Genomic DNA, 18476 nt, shown 5'->3' with positions numbered 1-18476 from the left:
TGAAGAGGCATGTACCCCTGCTGTGAATGCCCAACTGCTTGTGAAATTGGTGTCCTGACTTTTGTTTGACCATGGCCTCATGCTAATCTAGCCTGTGGGCAGATGACCTGGCCTGTCCCTGGTAATGTGAGGTCCAAAACTTATTCTGTGACCTGGAGGGCAGCAAAAGCATGCTCTCATAGCGGGCATAGGTCCTTTAAGCCAAATGTTGGCAGTGTACCATGTTTTGGTGAATTAGATGTTTTTCTGTGTTATGGAGAGGGTGGTCTACAGGTCCTGCTCATGTAAAGGTTCACTGTTATGTGAATCCCCAGCTCCTAGCGCTGGCATTCTGTGTGTGTGTCCAGTACATATACTTGCAGAGAGTTTGTGGCACTGAAGTGTAGGAGGGTGGTGACGGGATTTCCATTGGAAATTCAATGAGGACCTTCTTTGCAAAGGGCTGCTAATTAGTCCTTCCTGAGCACCTCCACCTGGTAGATGGAAGGGGTGAGGTGTGGAACTGCTGTTTCTGTTCTTCAAGGTGAGAAGGTTTTTAGTCATGCTCTACTTTTTGTCTGCCCCCCAGTTACTGCTTTAGGAAGGCTGATGACTGCCAGGTGCAGAGATCTCACACTTAATTGTGCTCTTGTGTCGGATACTTCTGCTGGAATATAGCACTATTGCTACCTGCTGTGAGCCATCACCTTGCTCAAAGGCTGTGTCTGAGACACAGCCTGAAAATTACATTTGAAAGAGAACCACCCTACACCAAACTTTCTGAAATCTTAGTGGATCCACTTCCCTGTCTGGCAAATGTGTATAAAATGGGATTCAAATCTCCCCACTTACTTTCAGTTCCAAGTTATTAACTACCAATGAAGGGAGTGCTGCACAGAATACCCGTAGGACTGCTGTGTGACCAGGGCTGTTGTCGTGACAGAATTCTACATTTAGAGAAGCAAAAAGAGCAGATTGCTCCTTAAGTTTGTACTAGAAAAGGCTTTATTTAAGGCGTTACTCTAACACTGCATTACTTATAGCATATGCTAGACAACGACCTCCTTTTATTGTTGGGGTCTATTTTGTGTTCATCAATTATGTGTAGCCAACTTTTAGTTTTTTTCATTGGAGGAGACGTTTTTGGGTATTGTAGTTTGACTGTCACCTTCAGATATGGTGTCAAGAAACTCAACAATGATGGGAGGGGTGGTGACCTGAGGGGCGAGAGAGAAAATTAGAGGAGGAAGCACTACACTTAGCACTCAATAATAAATAGATGTATCTTGCAACAGCTGACATGAAGACTTCAGCTTGAAAGGGGAAAAGTTGCTGGACTCTTCTGCATTATAATTAGATCTAGGTCACTGGAACCTAATAGAGAACCATAAGGAAATGCCTCTTTTTGCTTGATCACACCCCAAATGTTTGGACTGATGCTGTTGTTTTTTTATTCTGAGAGTTCACAGGGTCCTGCCAAACAGGCCACAGTGCCTGTGCTTTGACCTTTTAAAAGGTTTATTTATAATTGCCTCACTCACATTTGGCATAAGTTACCTTATGTTCGATGGCATCTGTCGCTGTAGATACGCATGTTCTGCAATAGCTCGCCATCTGGTGTTGGGCCGGAGTGTTACAAGTTGTTTTTCTTCGAAGAAGTCTTTCGAGTCACGGGACCGAGTGACTCCTCCTTTTGTCTCCATTGCGCATGGGCGTCGACTCCATCCTCGATTGTTTTTTTTCCGCCATCGGGTTCGGACGTGTTCCTGTCGCTCCGAGTTTCGGAACAGAAAAAATAGTTAATTTCGGAAGATTTTCGTCGGTATTGTTGCGTTCGGGATCGGCATACTTACATTCAACACCGCATCGAAGATCGAAGAGCTCCGGTGCCCTTCGGGGTAATTTTTCGATCCTCCGTCGGGGCCTGGTCGGCCCGACCGCGTGCTGAAGAACGCCGATGGAACGGACCCCGTTCCGTTTCTGCCCCAAATGCCACAATAAATACCCCTACACAGACCAACACTTGGTCTGCAACCTGTGCCTGTCACCTGAGCACAGCGAAGACACCTGCGAGGCCTGTCGTGCGTTCCGGTCCCGAAAAACACTCCGAGACCGTCGAGCCAGAAGACTTCAAATGGCGTCCGCACCGACAGCCCGACGGGAGTTCGAGGAACAGGAAGAGGAAGGTACCTTCTCGATCCAAGACTCAGACTCCGAAGGATTCGACGATACACAAACCGTGAGTAAGACGTCGAAAACCACACAAAGAAACATTTACAAGGCCCAGGGGACGCCACTGCCACCAGGCCATGGCTCAACCCATAAAATCGGTGACCGACCGTCGGCACCGAAAAAGGCCCAAACAGTGCCGAGATCGTCCGACTCCGGTCGAGACACCGGCACGCAGCCTTCTCGGGACCGAGAAAGTGCTGGAGACAAGCCTCGACACCGAGATGCCGGTGTGGACACGGCTCGACGCCGAGACAGCGGCACCGAAACAGATCGACGCCGAGAGGTTTCGGCCCCGAAAAGGAAAAAAGTCACCTCGGAGCCGAAAAAACACGCAGACACAGTTTCGACGCCGAAACAAACTGCAAGCGACCCAGCTTCAGGCTCTTATACAGAAGAGCACTCGCTAACCTCCCAAATGCAGAAGCATAGGTTTGAGGAAGAGCTACAAGCAACTGATGCGGACCATACGCAAAAGCGTATCTTCATTCAGCAGGGGACAGGAAAAATAAGCACCCTTCCCCCCATTAGGAGAAAGAGAAGGTTGGAGTTCCAGACGGAACAAGCACCACAACCAAAAGTGGTGAAAAGAGTTACACCACCACCCTCTCCTCCGCCCGTGATTAACGTTTCACCAGCACAAACGCCATCACACTCCCCAGCTCACACCACCATGAGCCAGGGTGACCAAGACCAGGACGCATGGGACCTATACGACGCCCCAGTGTCAGATAACAGCCCAGAGGCATACCCTACAAAACCATCTCCACCAGAAGACAGCACCGCGTACTCTCAGGTGGTGGCTAGAGCAGCACAATTTCACAACGTAAGCCTCCACTCAGAACAGGTCGAGGATGATTTCCTGTTCAACACACTCTCCTCCACCCACAGCTCCTACCAAAGCCTGCCTATGCTCCCTGGTATGCTCCGGCACGCAAAAGACATATTTAAGGACCCGGTCAAAAGTAGGGCAATCACACCAAGGGTGGAAAAAAAGTATAAGCCGCCTCCTACAGACCCGGCTTTCATCTCAACACAGCTGCCACCAGACTCTGTTGTTGTAGGAGCAGCTAGGAAAAGGGCCAACTCTCACACATCTGGAGATGCACCACCCCCAGATAAAGAAAGCCGCAAGTTTGATGCAGCTGGTAAAAGAGTCGCAGCACAAGCTGCAAACCAGTGGCGCATCGCGAACTCCCAAGCACTACTTGCGCGCTATGACAGAGCCCACTGGGACGAGATGCAACATCTCATTGAACATCTGCCCAAAGACTTCCAAAATAGGGCAAAACAAGTGGTTGAGGAGGGACAGGCCATCTCCAACAACCAGATCCGCTCCTCCATGGACGCTGCAGATACAGCTGCACGGACAATTAATACATCTGTAACTATCAGAAGGCATGCATGGCTCCGAACGTCTGGATTTAAACCAGAGATTCAACAAGCAGTTCTCAATATGCCTTTTAATGAAAAAGAACTGTTCGGTCCAGAAGTGGACACAGCGATTGAGAAACTCAAAAAAGATACGGACACTGCCAAAGCCATGGGCGCACTCTACTCCCCGCAGAGCAGAGGGAATTACAGCTCATTCCGTAAAACGCCCTTTCGAGGGGGGTTTCGGGGTCAAAGCACACAAGCCAGCACCTCACAAGCCACACCGTCCAGTTACCAAGGACAGTATAGAGGAGGTTTTCGGGGACAATATAGAGGAGGGCAATTCCCTAGAAATAGAGGAAGATTCCAAAGCCCCAAAACCCCTACTACTAAACAGTGACTCACATGTCACTCACCCCCTCCACACAACACCAGTGGGGGGACGAATAGGTCATTATTACAGAGCATGGGAGAAAATCACTACAGACACTTGGGTTCTAGCAATTATCCAACATGGTTACTGCATAGAATTTCTACAGTTCCCTCCAAACATACCACCAAAAGCACAAAATTTAACAACACACCATTCCAATCTCCTAGAGATAGAAGTGCAGGCACTATTGCAAAAGAATGCAATCGAATTAGTGCCAAACACACAAATAAACACAGGAGTTTACTCACTGTACTTTCTGATACCAAAGAAGGACAAAACACTGAGACCAATCCTAGACCTCAGAGTAGTCAACACTTTCATCAAATCAGACCACTTCCACATGGTCACACTACAAGAAGTATTGCCATTGCTAAAGCTGCACGACTACATGGCAACTTTAGACCTCAAGGATGCTTATTTCCATATACCAATTCACCCATCGCACAGGAAATACCTAAGGTTTGTATTCAAAGGAATACATTACCAATTCAAGGTACTGCCTTTCGGATTAACAACCGCACCAAGAGTCTTTACCAAATGTCTAGCGGTAGTCGCTGCACACATCAGAAGGCAGCAAATACATGTGTTCCCATATCTAGACGACTGGCTAATCAAGGCCCATTCGTTAATAGAGTGCTCAAATCACACAAATCATATCATACAAACCCTCTTCAAACTAGGGTTCACCGTCAATTTCACAAAATCCAAGATTCGGCCACGCAAGGTACAACAATACCTGGGAGCCATAATAGACACATCAAAAGGAGTAGCCACTCCAAGTCCACAAAGAATTCAAAATTTCAACACCATCATACAACGCATGTATCCAACACAAAAGATACAAGCAAAGATGGTATTACAACTCCTAGGCATGATGTCATCATGCATAGCCATTGTCCCAAACGCAAGACTGCACATGAGGCCCTTACAACAATGCCTAGCATCACAGTGGTCTCAAGCACAGGGTCACCTTCTAGATCTGGTGTTAATAGACCGCCAAACTTACCTCTCGCTTCTGTGGTGGAACAACATAAATTTAAACAAGGGGCGGCCTTTTCAAGACCCAGTGCCACAATACGTAATAACAACAGATGCTTCCATGACAGGGTGGGGAGCACACCTCGATCAACACAGCATACAAGGACAATGGAACGTACATCAAACAAAACTGCATATCAATCACCTAGAACTTCTTGCAGTTTTTCAAGCACTAAAAGCTTTCCAACCAATAATAGTTCACAAATACATTCTCGTCAAAACAGACAACATGACAACAATGTATTATCTAAACAAGCAGGGAGGGACGCACTCCACGCAGTTAAGCATGTTAGCACAAAAAATTTGGCATTGGGCAATTCACAACCAAATTCGCCTAATTGCACAGTTTATACCAGGGATACAAAATCAACTCGCAGACAATCTCTCTCGAGATCACCAACAGGTCCACGAATGGGAAATTCACCCCCAAATACTGAACACTTATTTCAAACTCTGGGGAACACCTCAGATAGACTTGTTTGCGACAAGGGAGAACGCAAAATGCCAAAACTTCGCATCCAGATACCCACACAAACAATCCCAAGGCAATGCCCTATGGATGAACTGGTCAGGGATATTTGCTTACGCTTTTCCTCCTCTCCCTCTCCTTCCCTACCTGGTAAACAAACTCAGTCAAAGCAAACTCAAACTCATATTGATAGCACCAACTTGGGCAAGGCAACCCTGGTACACAACGCTGCTAGACCTATCAGTGGTACCCTGCATCAAATTGCCCAACAGGCCAGATCTGTTGACACAGCACAACCAAAAGATCAGACACCCAGATCCAGCATCGCTGAATCTAGCAATCTGGCTCCTGAAATCCTAGAATTCGGGCACTTACAACTTACCCAAGAATGTATGGAAGTCATAAAACAAGCAAGAAGGCCATCCACCAGGCACTGCTATGCAAGTAAATGGAAGAGGTTTGTTTGCTACTGCCATATTAATCAAATACAACCATTACACACAACTCCAGAACATGTAGTGGGTTACTTGCTTCACTTACAAAAATCTAACCTAGCTTTCTCTTCCATTAAGATTCACCTTGCAGCAATATCTGCATACCTGCAGACTACCTATTCAACTTCCCTATATAAAATACCAGTCATTAAAGCATTCATGGAGGGCCTTAGGAGAATTATACCACCAAGAACACTACCTGTTCCTTCATGGAACCTAAATGTTGTCCTAACTAGACTTATGGGTCCACCTTTTGAACCCATGCACTCCTGCGACATACAGTTCCTAACCTGGAAGGTAGCATTTCTCATCGCCATTACTTCCCTGAGAAGAGTAAGCGAGATTCAGGCGTTTACTATACAGGAACCTTTTATACAACTACACAAAAATAAAGTCGTCCTAAGGACCAATCCTAAATTTTTGCCAAAGGTTATTTCACCGTTCCATCTAAATCAAACAGTGGAACTTCCGGTGTTCTTTCCACAGCCAGATACCGTAGCTGAAAGGGCACTACATACATTAGATGTCAAAAGAGCATTAATGTATTACATTGACAGAACAAAGAACATCAGAAAGACTAAACAACTCTTTATTGCATTTCAAAAACCTCATGCAGGAAACCCAATTTCAAAACAAGGTATAGCCAGATGGATAGTTAAATGCATCCAAATCTGCTACCTTAAAGCTAAACGACAGCTGCCCATTACACCAAGGGCACACTCAACCAGAAAGAAAGGTGCTACCATGGCCTTTCTAGGAAACATCCCAATGCAAGAAATATGTAAGGCAGCCACATGGTCTACGCCTCACACATTCACCAAGCACTACTGTGTAGACGTGTTATCCGCACAACAAGCCACAGTAGGTCAAGCTGTATTAAGGACATTGTTTCAGACTACTTCCACTCCTACAGGCTGATCCACCGCTTTTGGGGAAATAACTGCTTACTAGTCTATTGCAGAACATGCGTATCTACAGCGACAGATGCCATCGAACTGAAAATGTCACTTACCCAGTGTACATCTGTTCGTGGCATAAGTCGCAGTAGATTCGCATGTGCCCACCCGCCTCCCCGGGAGCCTGTAGCAGTTTGGAAGTTACCTTCAATTATTTATATATGTATCATCTCAACCTTAAATAAGTGCATACTTAGTCACTCCATTGCATGGGCACTATTACTACAATTCAACTCCTACCTCACCCTCTGCGGGGAAAAACAATCGAGGATGGAGTCGACGCCCATGCGCAATGGAGACAAAAGGAGGAGTCACTCGGTCCCGTGACTCGAAAGACTTCTTCGAAGAAAAACAACTTGTAACACTCCGGCCCAACACCAGATGGCGAGCTATTGCAGAACATGCGAATCTACTGCGACTGATGCCACGAACAGATGTACACTGGGTAAGTGACATTTTCATTATTAGTCCCTAGTATATGGTATCAGAGGTACCTGTTAGTAAAAGTATCCCTGGTGGACTGCAAAATTCATTGTACCACCGCAAGCGTGACAAAGCAAAGCATAACTCCCAGCCCACCATTGTGGCTGGCGGAGCGATTTAAAAAAAAAAAAAAAAAAAAAACTGTTAACTTTGAAAGTAATGGCAAAGCCTAAACCTTCCTTTTTAATATTTATTAGGCACCCCTTAGACTGGCCTGCTGAGCCCTACAGACTGGTGCATTATATTAAAAAGATGGACATGTGTTTGTTAACTTTTTCACGTCCTGACTGTAACAACCCTGCAATGTAATTTGTACTGTAGAATGGCTATTAGCTCAATTGGTGAGTACTGAATTACAGACTGACAACTCAGCAGTGTTGTTACCTTCTGAATGAGATTACTAAATATGATACTTCAAAACAAATTATTGCATTAAATCCTAATTGATGCTCAACTTTAATTTAATTAAACTTTTGCACAAATGTCATCTTAAGAAAGTTGCCCAAATTTCCATTGATCTTTTATGGTTGCACACAAGTTGCTGTCCTTGAGACAGCCATCTCCCCTACTGGAGAAATATGTGATCAACTCTCAATGAAAGAACACAAAGGGCCTGCCGAGGATAAAGTGTGGCCTCCTCCTGGCATGATGGCCAAGGGGTGTGTGAGTCGAAAACGTGAACTTCTAGGAGGAAGCCGCCTTTATATTGCAGATGGTAGTCACATAGTGTAGGAGGCTGGCCTGGCTTATGCCTTTTTAGGCATCTTTTTACTAGTGAGGTCATTAAGAGGAGCTGCAATGGAACCATAATTTTTAATAAACCTCCTATAGTACCCTGTGAGGCCTAAAAGGCTCTCACCTGGGTTTGAGTTGTAGGGGGAGCTCATTCCCTAATGGTCTGGATCTTCCCCTGCAGTGGTGCAATCTGTTCCCCACCTACCAGGCGGCCCAGATAAACCACTTTCCCCTGCCCTATATGGCACTTTGAGGCCTTGATAGTGAGGCCTGCCTTTTGCAGGGCCTCTAAAACTTTCCACAGGTGGACCAGGTGATCATCCCAGGTGGAGCAAAAGTCAGCTATATCATCTAGATATGCTGCACTAAAAGCTTCCAACCCTTGCAGGACTGTGTTCACCAACCTTTGAAAAGTGGCAGGTGCATTCTTCAAACCAAAGGGCATCACAGTGAATGGATAGTGCCCTCCAATGGTTGAGAATGCAATTTTAGGTTTTGCATCTTCTGATAACTTAATCTGCCAATACCCTGCAGTTAAATCAAAAGTGCTTAGATACTTAGCAGAAGCCAGTGTATCTATCAGCTCATCTGCCCTGGGTATAGGGTGAGCATCTGTCTTGGTTGAGCCCTCTATAGTCAACACAAAACCTCATCTCTCTTTTACCATCCTTACTGTGAGTTTTAGGAACAAGCACCAACAGGCTAGCCCATGGGCTTTCTGAAGGCTCAATCACTCCTAAGTCTAACATTTTCTGAACCTCTTGTTTAATGCAGTCCCTGACATGGTCAGGCTGCCTTTAAATCTTACTTTTGACAGGTAAACTGTCTCCAGTATTGATTGTATGCTCACACCAAGTAGTGGTACCTGGTATCAGCGAGAAGAGCTCAGAAAACTGACTTAAAAGATTTACACAGTTATCGTTCTGCTCAGCAGTAAGACAATCTGCCAGTACTACTCCCTCCACTAAGCCATCAGCTTCAGTGGTGGAGAAGAGATCAGGGAGAGGGTCCCTCTCTTCTTCCTGTCCCTCATCAGTTGCCATGAGCAGGGTGAGATCTGCCCTGTCATAGTAGGGTTTTAGGCGGTTGACATGGAGCACCCTAAGGGGACTCCTGGCAGTGCCCAGGTCTACCAAGTAGGTCACCTCGCCCTTTTTCCTCTACAATTAGATGGGGTCCACTCCATTTGTCCTGGAGTGCTCTTGGGGCCACATGCTCCAATACCCACACCTTCTGTCCTGGGCAGTACTGGGTCAGGACAGCCTTCAGGTCATGCCATTGCTTTTGCAGCTCCTGGCTGGCCTGAAGGTTGTTACTGGCCTTTTTCATGTACTCAGCCATTCTTGATCTTAGGCCAAGTACATAATCCACAATGTCTTGTTTAGGAGCTTTTAAAGGTTGTTCCCAACCCTCCTTAACAAGTGCAAGGGGACCTCTCACAGGGCGCCCAAAGAGGAGTTCAAAGGGGCTAAAGCCCACTCCTTTTTGGGGTACCTCCCTGTAAGCAAAAAGGAGGCAAGGTAACAGGACATCCCATCTCCTTCTGAGTTTTTCAGGGAGTCCCATTATCATAATTTTGAGAGTTTTATTAAACCTCTCAACCAGACCATTTGTTTATGGATGATAAGGAGTAGTGAACTTGTATGTTACACCACACTCCTTCCACATTGCTTTGAGGTATGCAGACATGAAGTTACTACCTCTGTCTGACACCACTTCCTTAGGGAAGCCCACTCTGGAAAAGATTCCCAGGAGGGCCTTTGCCACTGCAGAAGCTGTAGTGGTCCTTAAGGGGATGGCTTCAGGGTACCTAGTGGCATGGTCCACTACCACCAGGATAAATCTATTGCCTGAAGCTGTTGGAGGGTCAAGGGGGCCAACTATGTCAACCCCTACCCTTTCAAAGGGCACCCCAACCACAGGAAGTGGAATTAAAGGGGCCTTTGGAGTGCCCTCCAGTCTTGCCACTGGCTTGGCAGGTCACACAAGAGCAACAAAACTCTTTGGTGTCCTCTGACATATGAGGCCAGTGAAACAGGGGAACAAGCCTGTCCCACGTTTTACTTTGGCCCAAATGCCCAGCCAAAGAAATGTCATGTGCCAAGGTAAGAAGAAACTCTCTGTGTTGCAGAGGGATGACCAGTCTCCTGGCAGCTCCAGGTTTTAGGGTCCCTTGACTCAGTATACAGGAGGTAGTCTTCCCAATATACCTTTTGGCTGTCACTGACATCCCCATTCTGCTGTTTGACAGCTTGCTGTCTCAAACCCTCTAGTGTGGGACAGGTTTGCTGTGCCACACTCAGCTCTTCCCTAGCAGGCCCCCCTGCACCCAAAAGCTCTGCAGTGTCTGCTGCCAGCTCATCTGGTGTAGGTTCTGCACAGGGAAAGGATTCCCCTTCCTCAAAAGGGGAATCTTCTGGTGAGGGAGGGATAGTGGGCAAGGATTTACCCCTTCAATGAATCAAAAAAATTTGTAGAGCGCGCTACTCACCCGTGAGGGTCTCAAGGCGCTGGGGGAGGGGAAATGGGGGGGGTGACAGGGAGGGTCACTGATCGAACAACCATGTCTTGAGGTTCTTTCTGAAGACCAGTAGGTCTTTGGTTTTGCGAAGGTTGGTGGGGAGGGAGTTCCAGGTTTTGGGGGCGAGGTAGGAGAAAGACCTGCCTCCTGTGGTGGTGCGTTGGATGCGGGGGACTGTGGCTAGGGCGAGGTCGGCTGATCGGAGGTTGCGTGTGGGGGTATGGAAGTTAACTCTTTCATTGAGGTAGGTTGGGCCGGTGTTGTGGAGGGATTTGTGTGCGTGGATGAGGATCTTGAATGTGATTCTTTTGTCTATGGGGAGCCAGTGAAGGGATTTGAGGTGTGGTGAGATTCATTTGTGGCGGGGGAGGCCAAGAACGAGGCGTGCGGCTGTGTTCTGGATTCTCTGGAGTTTGCGTTTGAGTTTGAGTGTGGTGCCGGCGTAGAGAGCGTTACCGTAGTCCAGTCTGCTGCTGATGAGTGCGTGGGTGACTGTCTTTCTGGTTTCTGGGGGAATCCATTTGAAGGATTTTTTTTAGAGTGCAGAGTGTGTGGATGCAGGAGGGGGTTAGTGCATTGATTTGCTGTGTCATGGAGAGGGAGAGGTCGAGGATGATGCCGAGGTTGCGTGCGTGGGTTGCGGGGGTGGGTGCGGGGCCTAGGGAGGTGGGCCACCAGGAGTCGTCCCATGTGGTTTTGTTGGGGCCGAAGATGATGATCTCGGTTTTGTTTGAGTTGAGCTTGAGGTGGTTAGTGGTCATCCAGTTGGCAGTTTCGAGGAGAGCGGCGTGTAGGTTGGTTTTGGCAGTAGTTGGGTTGCGGGTGAGGGAGAGAATGAGTTGGGTGTCATCTGCATAGGAGAGGATAGTGATTCCGTGTGCTCGGAAGATATTGGCTAGGGGGATCATGTAGATGTTGAAGAGTGTGGGGCTGAGGGAGGACCCTTGGGGGACTCCGCAGGTGATCTTGGTAGTGTTGGAGTGGAAGGGTGGAAGGCGGACTCTCTGGGTCCGGTCGGTGAGGAAGGAGGTGAGCCAGTCTAAGGCTTTGTGGCGAATTCCTATGTTGTGGAGGTGTGTGCGGAGTGTGTGGTGGCAGACGGTGTCAAAGGCTGTGGAGAGGTCTAGGAGGATGAGTGCGGCGGTCTCGCCTTTGTCAACTTTGGTCCTGATATCGTCAGTGCATGCGATGAGGGCGGTTTCTGTGCTGTGGTTCTTGCGGAACCCAGATTGTGAGGGGTCAAGAGTGTTGTTTGCTTCGAGGAAGTGGGATAGACAGGTGTTGACTAATTTCTCTGCAACCCCTTCTAACCCTAGCTTTTGGGAGCACTTGGTCCATTGTTCCAGGATCCAAGTTTTTCTGTCCTTTTTGCTTTTTGGCCTGAGCCCTTGTTAAAGCAAAAATATGCCCAGGAATGCCCAGCATTGCTGCATGAGCCTCCACCTCCACTTCAGCCCAAGCTGATGTCTCCAAATCATTGCCTAGTAAGCAATCTACAGGTAATTCAGTGGCTACCACAACTTTCTTTGGACCAGTAACCCCCCAACCTCCCCCCCCCCAGTTAAGATTCACAACAGCCATGGGGTGGCTAAGTGTGTTATTGTGAGCATCTGTCACTTGGTACTGCTGACCAAGTAGGTGTTGATCAGGGTGAACCAGTTTCTCTATAACCATAGTTACACTGGCTCCTGTGTCCCTGTAGGCCTCAACCTCAACACCATTAATTAGGGGTAGTTGCTTGTACTTACCCATATTAAGGGGACAAGCAACCAAGGTGGCAAAGTCAATACCACCATCCAAGACTAAAACAGCCTCTGTGGTCTCCCTAACAAGACCAACCCCAACTACACTGCCAATAGTGAGCCCAGCTACACCCTTGGACTGGCTATTTGTAGTAGACTTCCCACCACCACTGCTATTACTAGGGGCACTAGAGGTTGCAGTTGGGGTTGTGGTAGTGGGAGCGTTGGTATTTTTCTTTGGACAGGTGGCATCACTTGCCCAATGGCCTTTCACTTTACATAAATAACACCATGGCTTTTTCTGATTGTGAGAAGAGTATTTGGACCCACCACCCCCAGAGGTTTTTTGTGTGCCTTATGAAGACTCAGAATGTTTTTTATCTTTGTCCCCATCCTTGTCAGAAGACTTACCATCCTTCTTCTTGCCATTCTTGTCACCCCCTGTATGAACTTTTCTGTTCACTCTTGATCTGACCCATTTGTCTGCCCTCTTTCCCAATTCTTGGGGAGAGGTCAGATCTGAGTCTACCAAGTACCTGTGCAACAAATCAGACACACAATTGTTCAAAATATGCTCTCTCAGAATTAGATTATACAGGCTTTCATAGTCAGTCACCTTACTGCCATGTAACCAACCCTCCAAGGCCTTCACTGAACAGTCTACAAAGTCTGTCCAGTCTTGAGAGGATTATTTTCTGGTGTCTCTGAACTTACTCCTGTATTGTTCAGTGGTTAAGCCAAATCCATCCAAGAGTGCATCCTTCAAAACTTTGTAGTTATTAGCATCACTTTCCCTGACAGTAAGGAGCCTATCCCTACCCTTACCAGTGAAAGATTGCCACAAGATAGCAACCCACTGCCTTTGAGGGACCAACTGTACTATACAGGCCCTATCAAGTGCAGCAAACCACTTGTTAATGTCATCCCCCTCCTTGTAAGGGGGGACTATCTTATGCAGGTTTCTGGAATCTTGCTCTCTAACAGGATTACTATAAAAACACTGCTGCTGCCACCATGGGGAACTAACCCCAACCTCTGCCTTTCCCTTTCCACATCCAGAGATTCCCTGTCTAAGGCCAGCTGCTGCTGTTTAAGCTTCAGACTGGCCTCTTCCAACGTCAGCTTTCTGAGTTCCCTTTCCATGAAGGTATCCTCAGGGTGGGAGGCTTGGGAATTGTGAGACACAGAAGAAATGTGGGAATTGGCAGAGTTGGACCTGTCCCTAACTGGCTGGACCCTAGTAACCTGGCCTTTAGGAGTGAAAGGTGCCCTACTAGTGTGTGACCCCCTCCCACTACCAGTGTCACTAGGTGGCCTGTTAGCTGGCAGGTCCTTGGAAGAACCCTCCCCAGCATCCTCAGGGGACTCCTCTGAGTCTGGCTGGGTACCCCCCTCCTCTACCTCCTGATCCTGGGATGGGCCAGACTGGTTCAGGTCACTTTCTAGGAGAAGGCTAAGGAGAAGAACTTTTGTAGGATTCTTACCAACTGCTAAACCTCTTTCAATGCAGAGACCCCTCAAACTTTTAAAGTTTAGATTCCCTTATGTTGCCTGGCCAACTGTGGGAGTAAGCTCTACTGCAGACATGACAGAAAAGGCTTAGGACAGACAGAGATGTTTTTTTTCTGAACTTTTAAAAGAACAGAGAAAAACTTTTTCAAACTTTTGAAAACTTTAGAAAGTTTTCAGAAAGTTTTTAGAGGAGGAAAGTTAAACTGTTTAGGTTACTGTGTATATTCTGAAGTATTTGGTATATGTTTTTCTTATGAAAAGCACCAATGACAAAGTGGTAAAGCAGTTACAAGTACTTATCCCACCGCTGCACCACCAATGTAGGAGGCTGGCCTGGCTCATAGTGGGTACCTTGTGCTACTTACACCTTGTGCCAGGTCCAGTTACCTCTTATTGGTAGATTAGTATTGTTCTAGCAGCTTAGGCTGATAGAGGTAGCTGTAGCAGAGCAGCTTAGGCTGAACTAGGAGACATGCAAAACTCCTACTATATCCCACTTATATCACTAAGCACTATATCACAAGAAACACAATACTCAGTTACTAAAAATAAAGGTACTTTATTTTAGTGACAATATGCAAAGGTATCTCAGAGGATATACTCCCTTTTGAGGTAAGTAAAATACACAAGATATACACACAGACCAAAATCAGGTAAGTAAACAGCAAAGTAGTGCATATACTGTAGAACACAATAGAATGCAATAGGAGACAATAGGCCTAGGGGCAACACAAACCATATGCTCCAAAAGTGGAATGCAAACCACGAATAGACCCCAGGCCTAGTGTAGTGTGTAGAGGGGCCCTGGGAGTGTAAGAAAATGCTAAGGGTGTCCAAGATGCCCCACCCCAAGACCCTGAAAAGTAGGAGTAAAGTTACCCTACTACCCCAGAAAGACAGTGAGGTCGAGAAAGTGGATTCTGCAATGACAACAACTGACTGCAAAGCACTGAAGACGGATTCCTAGACCTGAGGACCTGTAAAGGAAGGGGACCAAGTCCAAGAGTCACGCAAGTGTTCAGGGGGGGCAGGAGCCCATTAAACCCCGGATGAAGGTGCAAAAGGGCTGCCTCTGGGTGGAAGAAGCCGAAGATTCTGCAACAACGGAAGGTGCCAGGAACTTCTCCTTTGGTCAGAAGATGTCCCACGGCGTGCTGGAGAATGCAGAGTTGTTTCCACACAGAAAGACCGTAAACAAGCCTTGCTAGCTGCAAGAGTCGCGGTTGAAGGTTTTGGGTGCTGCCAGGGCCCAGGAAGGACCAGGAGGTCGCCCCTTGGAGGAGGAGACAGAGGGGGCGCTCAGCAACACAGAGAGCCCACGCAGAAGCAGGTAGCACCCGCAGAAGCACCTGAAAAGGCATTCAGAAGATCTGAGCACATCAGTTGTTTCAGCACAACAAAAGGGAGTCCCACGAAGTCGGAGTCCAACTCAGCGAGTTGAGCAATGCAGAAGGGAGTGCTGGGGACCTGGGCTAGGGTGTGCACAAAGGAAGTCAATCCCTACTACCACTGGCTCTCACATTCTAGTATATGTGACACTCTAGTATATGTAGGTACTGATGGGGATGGCAAGAAATGGACACGCCCATCACTTCCATTGTAATTTGTGCACAAGGTTAGTGCAAAACATGACAGATATTACCATCATCCATGTCTTCATTTATAAATTTGGAAGGGCATGATTCCAACCTGCTATGTTGCAGGATGTTTCAGTATGCAATGGTACACTGTCTCTTTTTTGATTGCTATAAAGAGCACCGAGTTTACTTTATTCACTGTGCTTGCTCCAGTTCTGGAATCTTTGACTATTCTCTCTTGAGAAGGTGCCTTTTTCAATACAGCAGTCACTCATTGATATCTGGTATTGTTATATCTGTGCTAAGAGCAGTGTTAAGAATTTAATGAAGACTGTGTGCATTCAAAGAAGGAAGAAGTGCTCACTGCACAGCTGCTGGGCTTAGAACCTAGTTGAGGGACCAGGCCGCCAGGACTGCTTTGTCATGTCTGTGCTGCCTGTTCCTGGAGGGATGTTTCATAATCTGCCTGGAACACTCGGCTTCAAGGGCAGCAACAGGGCCCTGAAATCAAGTGTGAAACAAAAGATGTCTGTTTGAAATTGGATCTCTAGTTGGCAATGGTATGTACCCTGTCCAAGTAGGGACCAGAATACAAGTCAGGGTAAGTAAGTTACACTCCCTAAATTAACCTGTGCTCACCCTCTGGTACCTTGGCACAGAGAAGTCAGGCTTAACTTAAGAAGCAATATGTAAAGTATTTGTGCAATACACTTAAAATACAGTAACTCAATAAAAACACCACAAAAAGCTCCACATCATTTATCTAAGTAAAACAATACCAAAATGACAAATATCCAATCAGTAGAAGTCAAGATACACATTTTTAATGATTAAATGTCAAATAGTTCATAGAAGGCACTAGCGGTCAAAGGGTTACTTGAGGTCGCGAGGGACCAGTGAGAATCTAAAGATTAGTTCGACTGCGATGAAGGGTAGGCCAGCTACAGAACTCAAGCAGGGTCCACTGAAATAGCACCTAGGATGCAGCGAAGCGTCAACATCAAGGGTATGATGCTTTGGTTCCGATCCTCACAGTCAGGACCAGCTTTGAACTCCATTGAAGTGAAAGGGATGCATTGTTGTCGAGCCACGCAGGCTGTTAGTCCACTGACATTGAGCAGCCTCTACAGCGGCATAGAGGGAGTGTTGCATCAAAATTTCTTCTGCACTTGAGGCAAAGCATAGTTGTTTGCATAAATCAGGTGCAGAACCCACTTCTGAGGCCCAGGACTGGAGAGAAGGTAAGACTCACAGATGGCAGAGTCCAGCAGCACCAGGAGAGTGGCAAGCAGAGTTTGATGTCCCTGAGACTGCAGAGACTGCAGAATAGCAGGGGCAAGCCAGCAGGCCCTTGGAGACACTCTGGTTCAGCAGAATGGATCCAGTCCTTGTCCTCAGCAGGGCAGTGATCAGCAGGCAGCAGGACAGCTCACCAATGCAGAGTAGCAGTTCATTAGAACAGTCAGTCCAGGCAGAGTAAATTTTTATAGCACAGCAGTCTTTACTCCAGCAGATCTGCTTTCAGGGGGTCAGAGCCAAAGTGCCCTTAATGTATGGGATTACTTCCAATGATCTCTGTGAAGTGCACAGTTCCCCCTTTCATCCCAGCCCTGGCTCCAGATTTAGATTTGGTAGACTTACCTCTACCAAATTTGGACAGAAGGGCCACTGGACTGTCGGGGACACTTGGATCCAGCTCCTGTGTTCCAGGATCCACACTCGTCAAGATGAGAGGGGACCCAGAGGACCAGTGATGCAGATGTTTGGTGCCTGTGTTGGCAGGGAGAAGATTCCGTCAACCCACGGGAGATTTCTTCTTGGCTTCCAGCGCAGGGTGAAGGCAGACAGCCCTCAGAGCATGCACCACCAGGAAACAGTCAAGAAAGCCAGCAGGATTAGGTGCTACAATGTTGTTGGTAGTCTTCTTGCTACTTTGTTGCGGTTTTGCAGGCGTCCTGGAGCAGTCAGCGGTCGATCCTTGGCAGAAGTCGAAGAGAGAAGTGCAGAGGAACTCTGGTGAGCTCTTGCATTCGTTATCTGATGAGAAACCCACAGGAGAGACCTAAATAGCCCTCAGAGGAGGATTGGCTACAGAGAGAGGTAAGCACCTATCAGGAGGGGTCTCTGGCGTCACCTGCTGGCACTGGCCACTCAGAGGTCTCCATTGTGCCCTCACACCTCTGCATCCAAAATGGCAGAGGTCTGGAACACACTGGAGGAGCTCTGGGCACCTCCCCCTGGGAGGTGCTGGTCAGGGGAGTGGTCACTCCCCTTTCCTTAGTCCAGTTTCGCACCAGAGCAGGGCTGGGGGGGATCCCTGAACCGGTGTAGACCGGCTTATACAAGGAGGGCACCATCTGTGCCCTTCAAAGCATTTCCAGAGGCCAGGAGAGGCTACTCCTCTCAAGCCCTTAACACATATTTCCAAAGGGAGCGGGTGTAACACCCTCTCTCAGAGGAAATCCTATGTTCTGCCTTCCTGGGACTGGGCTGCCCAGGCCCCAGGGGGGGCAGAAACCTGTATGAGGGTTGGCAGCAGCGGTAGCTGCAGAGAAAACCCCAGAGGGTTTGGCAGTACCCGGGCTCTATGCTGGAGCCCCGGGGATGCATGGAATTGTCCCCCCAATACCAAGATGGTATTGGAGGGACAATTCCATGATCCTAGACATGTTACATGCCATGTTCGGAGTTACCATTGTGACGCTACATATAGGTATTAACCTATATGTAGTTCACGTGTGTAATGGTATCCCCGCACTCACAAAGTCCGGGGAATTTGCCCTGAACGATGTGGGGGCACCTTGGCTAGTGCCAGGGTGCCCTCACACTAAGTAAGTTTGCACCTAACCTTCAATAAGTGAGGGTTAGACATATAGGTGACTTATAAGTTACTTAAGTCCAGTGTAAAATGGCTGTGAAATAACGTTGACGTTA

At 47.5% G+C, this 18476-nt stretch overlaps 1 protein-coding gene across 10 annotated transcripts in view; it reads left to right on the top strand.

Moving 5' to 3' along the window:
- ELF1 (E74 like ETS transcription factor 1) overlaps nt 1–18476 on the top strand; it is a 560099-nt gene that overhangs the window by 458335 nt on the left and 83288 nt on the right. The gene's annotated exons all lie outside the window — the stretch shown is intronic.

Source organism: Pleurodeles waltl, chromosome 8 (assembly GCF_031143425.1).
Source record: "Pleurodeles waltl isolate 20211129_DDA chromosome 8, aPleWal1.hap1.20221129, whole genome shotgun sequence".
Taxonomy (NCBI): domain Eukaryota; kingdom Metazoa; phylum Chordata; class Amphibia; order Caudata; family Salamandridae; genus Pleurodeles; species Pleurodeles waltl.
The sequence above is the reverse complement of the archived record's forward strand: the minus strand, read 5'-3'. Positions and strand labels throughout refer to the sequence as shown.